The sequence below is a fragment of the Balaenoptera musculus genome, chromosome 2, assembly GCF_009873245.2.
Source record: "Balaenoptera musculus isolate JJ_BM4_2016_0621 chromosome 2, mBalMus1.pri.v3, whole genome shotgun sequence".
Lineage (NCBI taxonomy): Eukaryota > Metazoa > Chordata > Mammalia > Artiodactyla > Balaenopteridae > Balaenoptera > Balaenoptera musculus.
The window spans coordinates 152,629,263-152,648,089 of NC_045786.1; the positions used below are offsets into that span (position 1 = coordinate 152,629,263).

The 18,827-nt window shown below is 38.4% G+C and overlaps 1 protein-coding gene and 1 long non-coding RNA gene across 4 annotated transcripts in view; both read left to right on the top strand.

The window, feature by feature from the left end:
* The window catches only part of LOC118890249 (neurexin-3-beta), a 572,537-nt gene that overhangs the window by 290,516 nt on the left and 263,194 nt on the right, over positions 1–18,827 (top strand). The gene's annotated exons all lie outside the window — the stretch shown is intronic.
* On the top strand, positions 1,106–10,670 carry LOC118890251. The gene is made up of 3 exons (XR_005018714.1): positions 1,106–1,120; positions 2,668–2,673; positions 10,553–10,670. It is a non-coding gene; the product is annotated as an uncharacterized LOC118890251 (long non-coding RNA).

Here is an 18,827-nt window from a genome sequence, read left to right on the forward strand (position 1 = left end):
CAGAATATTAAGTGGTTTCAAATCAAGTCCAATCTCTGTTAGGCTCTTCTTTGTGATAATAGGAGACATTATTAATAACAATAACAGACAACAATAATAATGTATCATTATATTGTAAGTTCACCCTGAAGTGTAACCCAGGACCTTTTCTTATCACAGCCACACATTTTACATAGTATAAAAGAAAATAAAAATAAAAGCAATTCCAGTGTCACCTAGAATTAGGGAGGAATTGAAAGGAGCATAAAGGAATAAGCAAAAGCAGAAAAAGTAGTCCAGAATATGAGTATATTCTGCCAACAATGTGATATTTGCTCAGAAATGTCTTACATTTTTCCTACAAAGTAGATATTTGCTTTGCTGCCATTTCTTAGGGAAGATGATGTTTATTAAAGAGTATGGACTTGGGTTCATTCCACCTGAGTTCCACCACTTACTATCTATGTAGCCTTACAAAAATACCCAGCCTCTCTGAGCTGCAGTTTTCGCATCTGTAAATAGGGCGTAATAATAGTACTTACCTTATGTACTACTAGGTACAATTAAATGAGATACTCCATGTAAATCTTCTAGCATTCTGCTAGTATACATTTTATCGTCATTGCTAATAAATTTTATCATTGTCAGAATAATTATGATTATTATTGAAGTTTAACTCTCTGGCTTGTTTTCCTTCTTTGTTTTATTTTTTATTGGTGGGTCTGAGACAATTAGTTAAACCCCATCCTCAGCGTCTCACTGCTATTTTCTCATACATGTTGCTTTTCTTTTTTTCACCAGGTGCTATCTTCTTTCTAGATACAATACTAGAAGTCATTAGAATGGACTTCACAACTTAATGAAGTATATAGATGGAATAAATAAGAGACAGGCTTTAGGCTAAATAGACATTAGGCTTGTTCCTCCTCTACCTTTGGCAGGGTTAAACTTATACTTTAAAAACATGCTGGGTTAGGGAGTGTCTATGAAATGAGTGCAGCCATAATCATGTTTGATCCCTGTCAAATAGGAAGAAAGAATTCAGATGTGTTGGGTTACTATCGTGTGCTAGCTGATTTGCATGTTATTTCATTTGATCTTTGAATAACACTATGAGAAAAAAGGTTCTATTAGTTATGTAGTTTTATATAAAAATTACCCAGACGTGTAGTGGCTTAAAGCAATAACAAACATGGCGCCCGTGGGTCAGGAATTCAGGAGTGACTAAGCTAAGTGGTTCTGAATCAGACTGTGTCACAAGATTGTCACTGGTGCCCACCGGGGCTGCAGTCATCTGAAGGCTTGACTGGAACTGGACTTTACACTTCCGCAACGGTGCATTCCCGTGGCTGGTGGCTGGTGCATCAGTGCTGGCTCTTGGCAGGAGGCCTTTTTCTCCTCTCACATACCTCTCCTCGGAGCTGCTTCAGACAAGGCATCTGGCTTTGACCAGGATGACTGAACTGGGAGAAAGACAGACAGAGACAAAGAGAGACAGAAAACCAGACAACAGCATTCATGTCTGCCATATCTGCTTACTAGAAGTGAATCACTACCTCTGGCCCACAATAAAAAAAGTGAAAGTAAGGTTCTACACTTTGAAGGGAGGAATTTTAAATAATTGGCAAACATTTTAAACTACCGCAAGGCAAATGGTTGTTCCTCAATTTACAGATGAAATAATTGAGACAACATGCCCAAGAAAACAGTTACTAAGTTGTATAAGTTATGCACTGGCATTCCTCCCCAACCCCCCATCTACATGACATTTTTGCTTTAAAAAAGGTTATAAAAGTGGTATCACCGTTGATTTCTTGTGTGTGTGTGTGTGTGTGTGTGTGTGTGTGTGTATGCCCTCTAGTAAACATTTGAAGACCCTATTGTCTAGAATTGTTTGTTGCAGTCGTGTTTTCAGAGTAGACATTTGTATGCAATTCATCTGATAAGGGAAGTGTATTTCTCCCTGGAATTAGTATATGTGGAAAACATCATCAATCACAGTCATCACAAAGCAATTAAGTACCTAACTGTGCATGGCGCGGAGCTTGCTGCTGAAACAGAAAACTTCGTAGGCCTGCTTCCTACCCTCTTGGGGCTTAGAATCCAAGAACTGAGTAGAAGATTGAAGAATGGTAAAGAGAACGAGGACCCGAGGCATAAGCAAATTCTTCTGAAATATGGTTGCAATGGCAGAGGGTGGAGGGTTGATTCAGCGGAAAGAAAAAGAAAATGAAAGAAGAAGCTGAAATAGCATCAGACTAATAGCAAAGGGAGAAATGCATAAGAAGGGTAAAATACTGAATTAAAATGACCTGGATTTTTTTTTTTTTTAAGTATAAAGATAACTGGAAAAAGGCACCATGTTATTTTTGGGACTCAACTTTCACTGAGTCTTACCTGAAGTTTTTTCTCTCGAAAGCAGACTTTCTGTCATTTTAGTCCCCCTTCCATGTCAATGATGGCTTTTAATTCCTCATTTCAGTCACTAACCCTCAGTGAAATTATTGCCTAAGCGTCCACCGAATAGAATCTCTGAGATCTGAGGTTTATGGCTATTGTTTTTATGCAGAAAGGGGGGAGGATGCTTCTCCTTTTCATATGCATTTGTAAGTATTTTCAATCAATCATGCATTAATAATCCAACTGGGAAGGTATGATTCAGACACAATAGCCCTTCTGCTGCAAGAGTCTACCGTAAAATTGATCAGCTGGCCAAGTTGTGCTTTTTTTTTTTTTTTTTTTAAACTTAGATTTTGCTTTCTTTCCGGGAAGAAGAAAGACAAAAAAAAAAAAAAAAGTCCCCAAACCAGCAGCAGCAGGTGCTGCCAAAATGGTATTTTTCTTATCTGTGTTGATTTCAAGGGAGAGCAAAAGAATGTGTAATTGCTTCTCTCTTAGGCTGCAGGATGGCGCCCGTCTCTCTGGCATTATCCACTTATTTGATCTAGGTAAGGAAAGAAGCAAAAATAAATTAAAAATGCATTTCCCAAAGGTTCCAAGGACGTTATTCACCAATCTCCCTTCCACAAATCTCTGCCAACTGTGTGTAAATATATATTTAGGGGAAACCTAGACAAAGGTCAAAATCTCCGCTAGATATTCTTCCCCCTCTATTCATTTACCTTTTTAAATACATAAAGACAGATCTCAGAATAGCAAAGAAATTAAGTAGCAGCCATGGTAGCACAGCAATTTCTTTTGAATGTGATAATTTGAGGAGGTTCATTGATTTAGGCCACAGACGTCAAAATTCAAGTTTCTAAAAAGAAGCAAAAAAAAACCACAAAACCCACTTTTAAATAGTAAGTGATTTGTTTATTTGAAGAGTTGTATTACAGAACGATTGGATGGAGGAAGAGGTTTCTCAACCCAGGAGAGAGACAGATGGGAAGATGCTTCTGTCCTCACGTTGGCCCTGGACAGAAGTCAGCCTTCTGGCCCTGCTGTCACTTTCTGTCTGTTCAGGCTTCTTTGTGCGGGCCCCCCATGGACTGGATTCTGACTCATATCAAAGATTCTCTCTCTTGATTCTGCTTTTATCCCTGGCTTTATCTTTTTTTCCTTTTCCACTTTCCATAGAATCCCAGAATCCAGAGGAAGCTCATTGCCATCTCTCCTATTATCTTAAACTTTTTCAGTTGTGACACTGACCCATATTTTAAAATTTCCAGTAGTCATCGATGTTTCTCAAATCTAGCAGTAAGAATGCTCTTCCAAATCTCTCATCTAAATTCCTTCTAGTATAATAAAATCAATTGCTTTTTGCTGCTTTCTCTTTAGCTGCTTACCATCAGCCTTTAATCTCCAGTATAATTAATAAAGTCTGCTTGGTGGGTTTTTTTTTTTTCATAGCCTCTATTTTTGAGTCCTTCACATGTATTCTTATTACTCAATTTGAACGCTTTTTTGTTTTGCTACACTGTCAGTGAGTTTACCTTTTTCTGCCCTTCATTTCTGCCTATTCATTATTTAAAACCCAGCTCAAACATCCCTTTTTCTTTGAAGTCAGTGACTCACCCCTTTAGAAACTTAGGTTCATTGAACTTGTAAGCACCATCACACTTTCTACATACTTTTAAAATGTGTGTGTGTGTGTGTGTGTGAACATAACTTTCTGATTCATTACACAATAAATTGCTCAAGTGCAGAGAGGTGTGCTATTTCTGTGTGTCTTCAGGTACAATACTGGCAGAGAATAGATGTTCCAGGCATGTATACTGAATGAGTGAGTAAATGAAAGAATGGATGCTGCTGGTGTCAACATGGTGTGTACTTATAGGTTTTGATCATTGCAGGGCCAGAATGATACTCCTCTTCATACACTAGAACTGTGCAATGTTCCACACTAATTTAATGTCTAATATAATATATATAATATATAATGCCCTGTATAACATAAGGGCAGCCATCTTGCCTGGAAGTGTGTTTCCTTACTTGGAGTCTTTTAGCTTCAGATAGCCAAGCACATTCACAATATGCACTTTGTTATCATACCAACTCTGGGTGAAGGACAGATGACGCATATGTGAAAAGTTTGAGGGAACACAGTCTATAAGACCGCTCTCACTTCTGACACCAATTGCAAGTTTAAGAGCTTCCTAAAACGACTCTCAGATTTGATAATTTAGTAGAAGAACTCATAGAACTCACTGAAAGCTGTTATACTCATCATTATGGTTTATTATAGGGACAGGGTGCAGATTACAGTCAGGCAAGGGAAGCGGCACATGGGACAGCCTTCAGGGATCCAAATGGGCAGTTTCCAGTTGCCCTCTCCCTGTGGAGTCACAGACGGCAATTAACTCATTAACGTGTGACTGAATGCACTGAATATTGCCAACCACGGAAGCTCACCCTAGCCTTGGTGTCCAGAGTTTTGTTTTGTTTGAGAGTGGGGAGAAGGGAGCTCCATCATATAAGCATGCTTCACTGGCCACATGGCTGACTTCAGTCTCTAGCTTCTCAGGAGGTAGAGCTGATACTGTTTCACCCAAAGCCTCACTTTAAATCACATTGTGGCCGTGCCTTGCAGCCACACCATAAATCACAGTGTTAGACCCTCTCGCATGCCAGCCCTACCCTAGACAAAGACAATGCTCCTACCAGGCATGACAGTCCAGGGGCTTACAGATTACCTCCCAGAAGCTGAGGGCAACGGCCAGACCTCTCCTTGGGCAAAGTTAAATTCTTTACTGAACAATATGCTTCACATTTTAGTTCATACCCCAAAGGTCTCACCCAATCCATCATTTCCAAAGAAGAGAAACAGGAAATCTGATCCTGCTTCCATAGCTTGAGACAAGGGAAGAGGAAAGGCTTTTTGGACTTTTTAGTCAGGATGGGTATATTTATAAGGAACAAAATCCCCTGAATTCAGTTTCAGCCAAGTGTCTGTGTGCCTGTGGCACCCCTGGAGTGTGGGAATACATTTACTAACTTTTTCCCTCTCCTTTCCTCCTCTCTATGACAAAATTATTTTCATTAATAATCATTTAATAATTTAGTAACTCTCATTAGACTTTTTTTTGGTTCTTTAGTTTTAAAACAACTCACAATTAAAGTAGAAGAATACATTTCACTTTAAAAAATATTATTCAGGGACTTCCCTGGTGGTCCAGTGGTAAAGAATCTGCCTTCCAATGCAGGGGACGTGGGTCCAATCCCTGGTCGGGGAACTAATATCCCACATGCTGCGGGACAACTAACTGCACACGCAACAACTACTGAGCTTGCACGCCTCAACTAGAGAGCCCTTGTGCTGCAAACTGCAGAGCCCACACGCTCTGCGCCCCTTGTGCCACAACTACAGAGCCCATGTGCCACAACTAGAGAGAGAAAACCCACATGCCACAACTAGAGAGAAGCCTGCATGCCACAATGAAGAGCCCTCGCCTCAATGAAAGATCTCGCATGCCTCAATGAAGATCCTGCCTGCAGCAACTAAGACCCAATGCAGCCAAAAATAAAAAAATAAAGAAAATAAAATTTAAAAAATGTTATTCAGATTCAATGGCAATATTTCATACAAGGCCTAAAATTTGAATTTACCAAAAAAATTACACAACACAGTTCTCTCCATTTCACTAAGTGGACAGAAATAAAACACAGTTGAAAATTCCAAGTGGTCACATAGAATGACCGAATTGAATAACTCAAGTTCTCTTTCTTTTGCCTTCACGATCACTGTGCTATTACTTATTATTTCAAAGGTATTGTTTAAACAAAAAGATAATGTAGTACCACAGGATTGGAGGCACAAACTGCACCTAAATTAAGTGCTAATGATTCTGGAACATTACAAACTTACTTTCCAAGTGAATGCATGTAGCTGAGTCTGTGGGTTTTGGGGACTGATTGTATAATTGGGAATTCTCCAACTATCTTCCATGTGGAATACAATGGTTATTAAATACTAAGCAATAAAATGTGTTGATTTGAAGCTTACATATATAATATTAAACTCAACTATGTCTGCAGCAACTGTTTAGAACTTTGACCAACACAAGTTTTGTTGTTTGGTTGGTTTGTTTGTTTTTGTGGGTAGAGTATTTCATCACTGACATTGTTTAGAATTGTAGAGGGGAAGCAGAATTAAATTTTCTATCTTTTTAAACGCTCAGTCATTTCTTCTCCGTAGCACAAAAGATTATGGCTTTTTCCCGTAACTCAGCATCTTTGTTCACTGTGGAACTCAGTCTACTATCCGTTCTATTGCCTAGGATGGGATATATTCTGAGGAGGGGTCAGGATTGCTCCTCCTACTCATGATTGCTCCTCAGGTGTTGCTGCAGAACATTTGCTGGTGCTATTTACAGCCCTAATTAAATGGAAGATTATTAGAAATGGGAAGGTGGCTATAAATAGCCTGGTCCATTTTATCTGTTTCTTCAGTGTGTGGGAAGAGCATCACTGAGCTTCTCTCTTGAAGTTCAGTTAACTCAGGATGTGTTCTGCTTTTGTTATTCTGCTTTGACTTAAAAAAAAAAAATCTCCTGATGCTGATCAAAGTGGAAAAAAACAAAGAGGAATCACTCTCAGTCATTGCAGGATATGGACAGGAGGAAAGTAAAATAAAATGGAAGTGGGGAGGGGTGTGAGTGGTATAAGAAAAAAACAAATGTGGGCCTAATCCCTTCTGACAACTTTTTTTTTTTTCTGAAACTAAAATGCCTTATTTTCAGGTTTGTGGAAAATTGATTCACTTCATCCAGCCGTAATATGATCAACCAATCTGTTCAGAGAGCCTGGGCTTGGGGTCAGAGCCTTCTCTCTCTGCTGTCTAGTTAGGACACCTTTTTGAGGGAGTGGGAATCCCCTATGGGCTTTTCTTTCTCTACTGTAGAGAGTACAGGAATCAGCTCAGCTCTAGGGGCAGTGTTGTGACCAAGTGAACTTGACCTTGACCAAATCACCTGGCCTTTGCAAACCCCTGATTTCTCAAATTAGGAAATACCTTTACATATGTGCCTCACATCTTGGCTCTTGTGATAAACTTGCCCACTGGTTCTCTGGCTGCCCTCTCTCTTCCCCTCCAGCTTCCCCTGAACAAGCTGCCAGACTCATCTACTAAAGTTCAGCTTTGATCCCTTCTCTTCAAAAGCCTTCAGCATTTCTCAGTGACCTGTTGAAAATTTCCCAAGTTCCTTAACTTGCATCTAAGACAACCCATGATGCTCTTCTAACCCACATATCAACCCTAACTCCCTCCAGCTCTTGGCTCAAAAAGTTCTAGTCTAAGGGGTTTATAGGCATTGCCCAAACCCATAGGGTGTTTTAGTTATTGCTTCATTGTTTCTGTTCTTGTTTTTGTTTGTTTCTTTGTTTCTTTTTGTTTTCTTTTGTTGTTTCTTTGTTTGTTTCCTTGTTCTCCCACTTAATTGTATCTCAAAGCCAAAGTCAAATCATGTTTCTCCCAGTTGGAAATTACTTTTTCCCTTACTTTAAATTCCTTAAAACTTAATGACTAAGCTTTTTATTTAGCACTTACAAATTGTCTGGTTAGTTCTTTATCTGTGTATGTGTTTTTCCTCACCAACTAATTTTAAGGCTCTTTAGAATTGTCATATCAGAGGGTTATAACTAAACCTGAACCTGTACTGTATTTTGTAGCCTATGAAAGATTTTTCTCAAATAGTCTCATTTGATTTCTAAAGCATCCCTTTGAGGAGGTATGATACTATCCACACTTTCACAGGTAAAGTAATAGAAGCACAAGAGGGGTTAAATAATTTTCCCCAAATCGCTAGGCTGGTAACTAATAGATTCAAATTTGAAAATGCTGGACTTCTGACTATGCTTGGTTCTTTTCATAGCTCATGGCTGCTTTTATAATTTTCATGCCCACCATAATACCTGGCACTGGTTACAAATTAATAACACTTGTTAACTGAAGGAGTGAAAATGAGTAAAAGAATGAGTGAGTGAATGAATGAATGGCAACAGCACTATGTATGACGTTGATGACTTTAACAATTCAACAGAACTTCACTATGACGTTTTCAGAGCATCTGCCAGTGACCTGAGAAATGAAGCCACTTTGTTAGTGGTACTTGTCTTTCTCAAAAACCAATAATAAAAGTCAGGACAAGATAGTCTTAGGTATATTTACTTTAATAGCAAATACTAAGAACAAATTCCCAGTATTTATAGAATATTTTGCTTCTTCATTGCACTTCAAGCTACTACATAAAAGTCAAGTAAACTGCAAGCATATAGTCTAATGCAAAGAATGATCTCAACACAACAAACCTAGAGAGGGTAATTCCCCTCTAAATCCCCGAGTGGCTAAAAAGAAGACTACATAGGTAAATGTTGAAAGAGTGGGATAGGCGCTTCTCTGAGCTGCTGCTTTCTTATCTGAAAATAGAGAAAATAGTAATACCTGCCTCCCAAGGTACTGAGGATTGGTTTCGAGGATTGAGGTAGAGCCCTTAGAACAGTGTCTAGGCATAGGCATGTTATATAGCTTCTATTATCCCAACATTACTGGGGTGGGAAAGGTATTTTCCCTGCGTTTTGCAGGGAGCAGTCAGAAGTAAGCTTTTTTAGTGCATTTCACCTAGTTTTTTCTGGTATTCCTTTTGGCATTTGTTCTGAGCATGGCCCTCTTTATTCTAATAACTTTTTATAGTGTACGTAAGTTTTAAGGTTAAGAAAGGTATGCTTTGGCTGATGGAAGCAGAAATCAGCCTCTAGATAAACAACATCGTCTGCTGGAATAAACCACTGCTATTTGGGTACATACTTTCCCTCTCTTCCTCCTTTTCTATAAACTTAAGCTTACACTCAAGCCACTCCAGAGAATGACTGTGCAGTCACTGTGGACAGTTCTTCCAAATCATTACAGGCTGTTCATGTTTGGAGAGAAGCAGCCCATGTTTCGGTGATAATGACTGTCAGATGAAGAGATTAAGCTGATGACACCTTTGGAGAACTGTACACTATAAGCAATGTCAGCTCCAACCCCGTGAAGTCATCATAAACTTGCAATCCATTGCTTGAGAAAATAGATTTTGAAGTAGTAGAGTTTCTGGCCATTACTAGGTTATTTTTTTTCCTGAAAGTTTTAATTATTTTTTTGGCCTGGGTGACAAACAGTAAGTTCTGCAGAGAGCTTAATTGAGGCCATTTTCCAAATGTAAATTGTTCTTTTTTTTTTTTTTTCTCCCTTCATCCTTTAGTGGGTTCAGCCAAGTAGAAATGTATAATGAATAAAAGCCATGGGCAGGGCCAACTGGGAAAAAATACATTTGAGGAGAGGGGCTTGTTGTGTCAATCTAAAAGTCAGATGGAATGTTCTAAGAGTATCCCAGAGATTGGGTGAGTGAGTCTGGTAACACAAACAAACAAAAAAATTAACCCTACTCCCCACAGATGGGAGATTACTTGCATGAGTCTATATGCATGTGGAATTTTGTTTCTTAACTGGAGGACCAGAGGGAAATAACTACATAGGTGATGAGAGGCAGGAATGAGAACGCAGGCAGGGGAGATGGCAGCAAGTTGACTCAAAACCTTGTGGGACTTGGGGCACAAACACTATAACTCTGAGACCTAGAGGACAGTGTTTGTTTTGTTTTGTTTTGTTTTGTTTTTTAACATCTTTATTGGAATATAATTGCTTTACAGTGGTGTGTTAGTTTCTGCTTTATAACAAAGTGAATCAGTTATACATATACATATGTTCCCATATCTCTTCCCTCTTGCGTCTCCCTCCCACCCTCCCTATCCCACCCCTCTAGGTGGACACAAAGCACCGAGCTGATCTCCCTGTGCTATGCGGTTGCAGTGCTTTATACAGATTTGGAGAACAGACTATTTTTGCCTTTTGCCACCCAACTAGGGACAGTAGTGCAGCTTCAGCACTCTAGGGGTTCAGTTGACCAGTTGAAGATACCTGCCTTGCTTGAGTAACAGCAGAAGAACGTATAGCAGCTCAAGATTCTCACTGAGGTTGTACACAACAGAAAGAGTGGGGTACTCCCCACATGAGCAAAGGTGTGAATGAACAGGAGGGATTGAATAGGAACCTATATGCTGCAAACGAGCAAGTAAAACTGCCTTCTGCAGCCAGACATATGGCACCGACTACGTATAATACCTTAACCTCCTCCAATGCTAAAATTTATTATCCCTACGATCATACTAATACCCCTGACTTGATTATCAAAAAACAACATAATTTGAATTAACGCTACATCCCATAGTTTGCTAGTTAGCCTCACAAGCCTGCGTCTTCTTAACCAGTTTAATGATAATAGCCTTAACTTCTCATTAATATTCTTTCCCAACTCCCTATCTGCATCACTACTGATCTTGACAATATGACTCCTACCTCTGATATTAATAGCCAATCTCACCTGCTCAAAGAATCACTGACCCGAAAAAAACTATACATCACTATACTAATCATATTACAAACGTTTTTAACCATAACATTTACCGCCACAGGACTAATTCTATTTTACGTTATACTCGAGGCCACACTAATTCCTACGCTTATCATCATCACTGGATGAGGTAACCAAACAGAACACCTCAATGCGGGACTCTATTTTCTATTTTACACACTAGTCGGATCCCTCCCACTGCTAGTGGCATTAGTGTATATCCAAAACACCACGGGCTCTCTGAATTTCCTAGTGCTTCAGTATTGAACCCAAGCATTACCCAACTCCTGATCCAACGTCTTTATATGACTAGCCTGCATAATAACCTTTATGGTAAAAATACCCCTCTATGGCCTCCACCTTTGACTACCCAAAGCACACGTAGAAGCTCCCATCGCAGGCGCTATAGTCCTTGCAGCCATATTACTAAAACTCGAGGGCTACGGCATGCTACGAATTACAGCGACACTCAACCCCCTGACAGAATTCGTAGCACACACTTTTCTTACGCTCTCCTTATGAGGGATAATTACAACCAGTTCAATCTGTCTATGCCAAACAGACCTAAAATCACTTATCACATACTCTTCCGTCAGCCACATAGCACTTGTTATTGCAGCTATTCTCATCCAGACTCCTTGAAGTTACATAGGAGCCACCGCTTTAATAATCGCCCATGGCCTCACATCATCTATATTATTCTGCCTAGCCTCAAACTACGAGTGAGTCCATAGCCGGACTATAATTTTAGCCCGAGGCCTACAAACCCTCCTCCCACTAATAGCCACTTGATGACTACTGGCAAGCCCAACAATGTCTGGGAAGTTAATACGTCAGTAATAGCTGAAGTAATAGCTGAAGTCAGGTGCAAATGCTCCATTTGCATTTGAAAATAAAACAGGCAAAGCAACCAAAGGTCTTTTTTTTTTTTAAATGGAGTATAATTGCTTTACAATGGTGTGTTAGTTTCTGCTTTATAACAAAGTGAATCAGTTATACATATACATATATCCCCTTATCTACTCCCTCTTGCGTTTCCCTCCCTCCCACTCTCCCTATCCCACCCCTCTAGGTGGTCACAAAGCACTGAGCTGATCTCCCTGTGCTATGCGGCTGCTTCCCACTAGCTATCTATTTTACATTTGGTAGTGTACATATGTCAATGCTACTCTCTCACGTCGTCCCAGCTTACCTTTCCCCCTCCCCGTGTCCTCAAGTCCATTCTCTACATCTGCGTCTTTATTCCTGTCCTACCCCTAGGTTCTTCAGAACCATTTTTTTTTTCTTTTAGATTCCATATATATGTGTTAGCATATCGTATTTGTTTTTCTCTTTCTGACTTACTTCACTCTGTATGACAGACTCTAGGTCCATCCACCTCACTGCAAATAACTCAATTTCATTTCTTTTATGGCCATTGTATATATATGCCCCATCTTCTTTATCCATTCGTCTATCGATGGACACTTATGTTGCTTCCATGTCCTGGCTATTGTAAATAGTGCTACAATGAACATTGTGGTACATGACTCTTTTTGAATTATGGTTTTCTCAGGGTATATGCCCAGTAGTGGGATTGCTGGGTCTTATGGTAGTTCTATTTTCAGTTTTTTAAGGAACCTCCATACTGTTCTCCCCAGTGGCTGTATCAATTTACATTCCCACCAACAGTGCAAGAGGGTTCCCTTTTCTCCACACCCTCCCCAGCATTTATTGTTTGTAGATTTTTTGATGATGGCCATTCCGACCGGGTGTGAAGTGATATCTCATTGTAGTTTTGATTTGCATTTCTCTAATGATTAGTGATGTTGAGCATCCTTTCATGTGTTTGTTGGCAATCTGTATATCTTCTTTGGAGAAATGTCTCTTTAGGTCTTCTGCCCATTTTTGGATTGGGCTGTTTGTTTTTTTGATATTGAGCTGCATAAGCTGCTTGTATATTTTGGAGATTAATCCTTTGTCAGTTGCTTCATTTGCAAATATTTTCTCCCTTTCTGAGGGTTGTCCTTTTGTCTTGTTTATGGTTTCCTTTGCTGTGCAAAAGCTTTTAAGTTTCATTAGGTCCTATTTGTTTATTTTTGTTTTTATTTCCATTTCTCTAGGAGGTGGGTCAAAAAGGATCTTCCTGTGATTTTTGTCATAGTGTTCTGCCTATGTTTTGCTCTAAGAGTTGTATAGTGTCTGGCCTTACGTTTAGGTCTTTAATCCATTTTGAGTTTATTTTTGTGTATGGTGTCAGGGAGTGTTCTAATTTCATTCTTTTACATGTAGCTGTCCAGTTTTCCCAGCACCACCTATTGAAGAGGCTGTCTTTTCTCCATTGTATATTCTTGCCTCCTTTATCAAAGATAAGGTGACCATATGTGTGTGGGTTTATCTCTGGGAAGGTCCTCATTTCTATTCCAAATTAAGAGTAACTTTTAGGCGCTAGAGACAAGAGGACAGATGCAGCCGTCTAAGGGAACGGGCCGTTCATGTCTTAATAAATGTGCTGCATCTCTCCTATCAGTATAGCACGACAAATTACTGCTTTTGTGTTAAAAACCACTCGACAACATTGAGTTAATTTTACTTTAGTGATTTCACACCCATGACACCAGGATGAGTTTGGTCAAAGGAAGGAAACTGGTAGACTTATAACCAGAGAGACCCTCATCCTCACCTGGTGTGCCAGACCTCTGTGGGGAGTCACGGCCAAAACAGTAACGGGAAGGGCATAACACTTTCTGGAAGAATATGACACAGCCTGTAAAGATCTGGATGAAATCTGTGTGAGAACTTTGATAAAGACTGAATAAATCTTAAGCAACAAGGATTTACTGTAGAGTACCAGGAATTATACCCATTACCTTATAATAACCTATAATGGAATATAATTTGCAAAAATCCTGAATCACTATGCTGTACACCTGAAACAACACGATATTGTAAATCAACTGTACTTCAATTAAAAAAATAACTCTTCAATAAAAAAAAATAACTCTTGCTGATCAAGCGGATAGGGACTGAATGGACGTATAATATTATTTTTAGTTTTAGGAAGGCACTTGCTAACACAACCTGGATATAGTGAGGAACTTTGGCATGCCTTTTCAGTAATATTCTCTTCAAGATGAGTTACGAATGGACAGCAAGCTGCTACTGCCTTATTAGTGTACACACACCACGGATTTCCCTACGTCTTAGCCATGTGTGCACATTGGTTTTGCAGCATGTGAAGGCCAAGCTTGTGGCTTAGGACATGGTGCTTCTTCAAATAAGCACAACTGCCTGCCTCTCTGCTTATCTAATCATAGTAACAGAGAACTTGACCTTTCATCTTTCTTTTCCCCAGGCCCTGGGATATATATGTGCCAAATACTTGGCATTCTTAGTAACAGAGTCAGTGATAATTAGGATTCCAAATGAAAGTACATTGCCAGCTAGGACATGTCATGTTTTATATTGTTTGAGCAGATGTAATATAAGTTGAAAACAGCAAAAGAACAGAAATAAGTAAAGCTCACATTTTTCATGTGTAATAATCTTGTGGAGTTTTACTTTATCAGAATGTTGGATAAACTGAGTAAGCAAAATATGAAATACAAAGATTTATCTGGAACTCTATTTGTCTAAGTAATAGTTTTGCTTTTTTTTTTGTTTTTTTTTGTTTGTTTTGAAATGTTCATTGTATGATGTTGGATGTGGTCAGATGGTGGGTAGGAGGTTTATTGGAAATCAGCTGTGGGAATAATATGGTATAGACAGTCATTCCATGGACTCTACTATGTAATGAGTCTGGTTTGGCTTGGTTTTCAGTGGTAGTTAATATTTCACAGGTGAATGTAAAAATGTTTTCTACTCAAATTCATTCAAAGTCAATTAAAATACTTTAAAGAGGAAAAAAATGTTCTTGATAAAGAAACCATGCCATTTCAGATATGGCACCCTATTGCCCTTACAATACTTAATGAATAATAGCCATTATCCACTCACATATTAGAGCTTAGACTAAAAGAATTCTCCAGGACTCCATTTCCTCATTTATAAAGTGAGGGGGCATATTTTGATGATCTCCATAAAGTTAAATAATATGTTGAAGATCCTAGTAGTTGTTGGTAGAGCCTGGATTACAACTTAGTTCACTCATTTAAAAACAAACAAATTGGGACTTCCCTGGCAGTCCAGTGGTTAGGACTCCACGCTTCCACTGCAGGGGGCCAGGGTTGGATCTCTGGTTGGGAACTAAGATCCTGCAATCCATGCAGTGCAGCCAAATAAATAAATAAATATTTTTTTAAAAAAATAAACAAAACCCAAACTGATCTACTTTGTAGTGTACAATATTGGGGAGGGAAGTGGAATAGGAAAGGGTCTTTAAGACAAATCGTTGACCAACATGGAATTCTCTTTTTTAATCATAAAGCTCCACCCATTCCACTGTTCTTAGGTTTCCTCCCTTCCTTTTCATACTGCTCCTTCTCATGCCCTCTTAGCCTGTGGCTATGGTGTAGAGATGCCTCTAGAACACACCTTGATTGTAGGTTGAGGGCAGGATGCCAGCACATTTTTTTATTGTCATGACACTTGAAATTCTGTGGACATTAAAATCAAGTCTAACATAGCCTTTTTGTGTTCTTTGAGAGGAGGTATTGTTGACATCCTTTTTCATCCAAGATTTTTGTGACAATTTTATTCATTCCTACTTTCTTTCGTACCAACACTAGTGATTCATGTACATTCCTGTATTTTAGTTTTCTATCACTGATTAATTGGCATAAACAAATTATTAGCCTAACAATAGTAGTTGCAGGCTGTATTAATCTATTACTTCATTATCTTCACTAGACCCAAGTGAACATGCTAGTAACTAAATATTAATAACTCCTACTCTTGTCAATAATTTTAGTCACACTGATTACTATTTTAGTGCTGTTCCCACCTCACCACAGTTGAGTCTTTTCTGCATTTTCCTCTCAGAACGGTTGTGCCAGACTTTTTCATTGGGAGCCAGTTTTAGAGCCTTTACTATCTCACAACAGAATATAGCAGCATTTCAGTGACGACTTTCACAGAGCTTTATATCTTAAAATCAGCTTCACTGCATGTAGAATGCTTTCTTTTGAATGAAAGGTGTTATGCAAACTTAAGTTATTGCTCTTTTTAAAAAATAAAGTGAGATAAATTGTGCTGTAAGATAATTTTGCCACTATAGTAAGTATCTTTTTCCTTGTCTTCTTGGAAAGCTTTTATTTCTGTTTCAGTTTTTGCTATGAGATCTTTGTCTTTTTCACCACACGCTTACATCAAGGAAGCCCTTGGATCACCGCCATGATGTGTCTTTGCTGGACGTCACTTTCAAATGCTATCAACACCTCTCTTAATTACATGGTTTATAAATCAGGCTAGCAATATATTAAAGTTAGATGGCAAATTTATTTAAAACAAATATGTAAACGTATATGCTTTCCAATACACATTCAACCACGCACACATAAAAGAGCCAAAGAGAGAGAGGGAGACAGAAGTCTGTATATGTAAATGGAAGACCCAAGGTAGAAATACTCTGTGTGTGAGTATCCTATTTCTAAACTAAAATGTATCACAAATATGTATGTACAATACCTCCTTACATATATATATACTTGCTGCCTTTCCAAACACCAACAAAGCTTAGAGAGCAGGATTCAGTAGACTATTGATGGTAAGACCTAGTACTTAAATAGGAAAAGGTCTTTAGTTTTAAATGTTCATTTGTTTTCATTTGTAGATATGTGACACTTTAAAAGGTGATATGAGTTTGAATTCTCCAAATTGTACTGTGTTTGACTTCTCATGCTTATTGATAGTTTGCCCTTGAATTCTAGTTTCTTTTTGAGTAAGAAAATTCTTATATGATATATCTAGCTAGGTGACTTACCTCATAGTCATGCTCAAATATGATTATAGGCCATTTCAGATTCATCCCAGGAAAATGTTACCTGTCAAGATGTCAATTCTGAGCAATTTCTACATTTCACCCATTCTATTATAGAAGTGGCTGTCATTTACAAGTAGCTTGTTCCTGAATTAGTGGTATCATAACATCATAAATCAAAATATTGTTTTGGTTATATAAATGGCTATAATATGGATGTTTTAGAATTGCATATTTTGTCTTTCATAATTGGTCCCAACTCAAATCTTCTTCCTTTTTGAGCCAAAGGATAGTTTTTCATGTCACTCGCCCCTCTAACTCCACCTGTGAGCTTTAAGTCCAGCTGTACCTATTTGTTTCTTACAGGGAGGTAGGTAGGATGTCTGCTATTTGAACTAAATTGTTTTTGTTGATGAGCCATGAGACAGATTAAATTCTGTCTCTTCAATTGTTCCCAAGGCTCTGTGGAACTTAGAGTAATAGAATTTTATTTGTGTCACTAACATTGACAGCTTTGATTCAGACCACAGAGAGCTGAGATGTTGATTAAGAAGTGTCATATTGGCCATGGTTTAAGTGTGTAACAAATGAACTGAGAGGCTCCATGTTTGTCCATCCATGAACCCATTGTTGACAAATGTGCTTTGAATTTTAATTTCTTTACTTATCCAGTAATACCTTTCAAATATGTGGCGTTATCTCAGGGAAATTTTTATTTTTGGCCCAAGACTTATTCATTGTTAATTCCAGCATATTTTTCCTTTTAGAAATAAAATTGGAATATTCATAACAATGACTATTTAAGAGAGAATGGGCAACAGGATAACTAAGAAAAAGAATCAAATAAGGAAGAGATAGATAGTAACTGAGAAGTAAGTATAAGTTATTCAGAATATATTTTATCAAAGATTGCTTTCCAAGTGGCTCTTTCTCTTGCGGCAGAAGACATTATTGAACAAAAAACAAGCCCGATGCAATTCAATTTAAATGTATCACTCTATTATTTTAATATATTTACTCAGGGTTAACAACTCATTAAGCACCAAATTGCTCACTCTTAATGAATCACTGATGCTAGAATCGAGCTGGCTTAAACTTTACTGTAAAAATAACAACAGTACCATTGCATAAGGATGTAATAAAAATTAAGTAAATGCTACTGAGTGCCTGTGGAGTGGAAACTAGATTTGCAACGTGAAACAGAAAATATATACATGTGGCTTGCAGAAACATGAGCAATAGATTTTACCCACAAAAACATGATAAGCCTACATTTGCTTTGCTGTTGTGGATTCTATAAAACATGAAGTCATATATATTTTATTTGCACATTCACCTTGTTTCTACAGTAAAAGATTTCTAGAATCTATTAAACAGAATATCAACAAGTAACTCAAATCCCCTAGACCCCACCAGCCTATAACTATTGTCAAGGTTATGAAGGCAGTAGTCAATGCTGGGTTGATTGTTAGAAATTAGCACTCTTAAAATGTTAGCCAGTTATTCCTGGGACATCCATCAGGAGTATGTCATATGTACCCACAAACCAGTCAATCATTTTCAGACATCATATGGTACCCAAATTCGTCTTTGTTTCTTTCTCTACCACCTGACTGTCCATGAAGCATTGGCCTTAAATCTGATAGCATATGCCCCACTGTGAAAACCATTCATCATGAGAGCCACCTATTTCCCTGGTGCAGGACCTTATCTCTTCCCAGACTTACAATCCCCTGGTTGTCAGAGCAATGCTGAGTTTCCCATAGAGATGAGATCAATGACCTTTCCCTCAGTTCTATACCATGAAATGTCACCTGGGCTAAGAAGTTATGCTTATCCCTGAAATTTGAATTTTAATTGTTCTTCCAGCTTTTTGCCTACAACCCATCTCTCAAGCCCTACTTTCTCCTCCAGCTTCTTAAGGTCTCTCAGGGCCTTAGCTCCAACAACAACTTTTTCCTTCTCTCCCATCGTAAAACAAAGTTCCTGTGAATATCAGTGGAGCAAACAGACACAGTGGTAGCTGGTGGAGGACAAAGAACATTGAGATTATATTTATACTA